General features: G+C 53.2%; 1 protein-coding gene across 1 annotated transcript in view; it reads left to right on the top strand.

Annotated features, from left to right (window-relative positions):
* Nucleotides 1-1,770, top strand: part of Agk (acylglycerol kinase) — a 72,438-nt gene that overhangs the window by 20,193 nt on the left and 50,475 nt on the right. The window lies entirely within an intron of this gene.

Here is a 1,770-nt window from a genome sequence, read left to right as displayed (position 1 = left end):
CCAAGGTCTGCTGCCAGCTGGAGCAGTAGCCAGACTTTTCTCTCTCTTGGCCATAGGGGTTGAGTGCCTGGATGGCTGAGCACTCTGACCCTGATTTGGAGAAATAATTTCTCCATGCCGGCGCAATTCTGGAACCTGGTGTGGCCGCCGCCACCATTCTGGAACATGGGGCTCAGCAGCCTTCCCCTCAAGGCTAAGTCCCTGACCTTTGCAGCTCTGAGGCAGCAAAGGGTGTAGACCTGCCTCCTCCTGTGATGCCCTCAGGCCATCCCTTCCATTCTCAGGTTCCTTCCCTGCAATGGAGATCCTCTCAGCTCCATCTTTGCAGTCTACAGCTTTCTTGGTGCTTTCTTTCTGGCCAAGCTCACATTTTAAATCCTCCTGCTGGGCTCCTTGCTCTTGATTCTCAACATAAATCTGGCTAAAAGCCCCCAGCAACAACCAGGCCACTGCCCCAATATTTGGCTGCTTTGAAATATCTTTTGCCAGATATATCAGTCCACCATGCTTAAACTCACTCTCAGGCAAAGTCTCTGGACACGAGCAAAATGCAGACAACTTTTCTGCCACGTCAAAACACAAATGATCCGCAGTCCAACAACCAATGCTGTCCTTCTTCCCAGCAGAAACCTCCCCAGCCTGGTCTTTACAGGCCGGCCTTCTATCAACCTTCTGGTCTTCTGAGTTCTGACCAGAATCTCCCATACAGAACAGCCGAAGCTGTTCCAACGCTTCACGTGTAGGTGACATCTCTGAACCTTTCCTATCTCTTCCCATAAGCCAGTCCCAAAAGCTTGTAATCCACATTGTCAGGTATAGCCACAGCAACGACCCCACTCCTCTGGTACCAAATTCTGTCTTAGTTACTTTTTACTCGTTGCTGGGACAAATACCCGACACTCAAAATGAAGGAAGAAAAGGTTTATTAAGCTCACAGTTATTGGAGGGTTCAGTCCATATTCCGCTGGCTCCAAGGCAAACGACAGCAGTTCATGCAGCAGAAAACAATGAAGAGCGGAGGAGGAGCAGCAGCTGCAGCGGCATCCATCAAGCCTCACTCTTCCTTCTGCGCTGACTGCGAAGACCAGCGCTCCACAGTGAAGATCGGAGCTCCTCCAAAGTGGCCCGGCTACAAAGACCAAGCTCCTCCAAAGACAGACTTCTCCACGGAAGCGGGGCTGGGCAGCAGGAAAACCAGGCAGGGCGGCTTCCTGCCTTTCTCAATTCCTGGGCCCTGCCCACCTGAAGGGTGAGGCCCCCCGGAGCTGATTCAGTCAAGTTGACACAATGTATCAACCACTACAGGCTCCCTGCACCCAGGAGCCGACAGTGATGTCACCGTGGCATTAGCCACACTGTGTGCAGGCCACCATGGAGACTTCTAATCCTTTGGTGGACAGGGTCGGCTGAGGAACATTGAGAATGAACAGCATGGTGCTTGGAGTCCCGGGGCCCTCGGTCGGATCACTCTGCCACCCCTGGGATGCCAGCCGCTGGAGTTAGCAGAGGCAACACCTGAGATTCCAGGCCCTGGTAGCCCCCACCTCTGCCTTCCCAGGCCTGGCAGGAGGACATCAGCAACAAATAGCACCCATGGCTTCACCCACACAGCTGAAGGAGGCAGGCTGTGGCCCGTCTTTATGAAAGTAACTGTTACTTTACACTGGAAACAAATTCTCCTGAAGCTCTGGGTGGGGACCCAGGAGCCGCCATCTTTAAAGTGGCAGAGATGGATAGGAAGGGGAAGTAGTCCGCTAACAGTGCTCACCC

Source organism: Octodon degus, unplaced genomic scaffold (genome assembly GCF_000260255.1).
Source record: "Octodon degus isolate 3935 unplaced genomic scaffold, OctDeg1.0 scaffold00027, whole genome shotgun sequence".
NCBI lineage: Eukaryota > Metazoa > Chordata > Mammalia > Rodentia > Octodontidae > Octodon > Octodon degus.
Note: the sequence above shows the minus strand (reverse complement) of the source record. Positions and strands in the feature narration are given on the sequence as shown.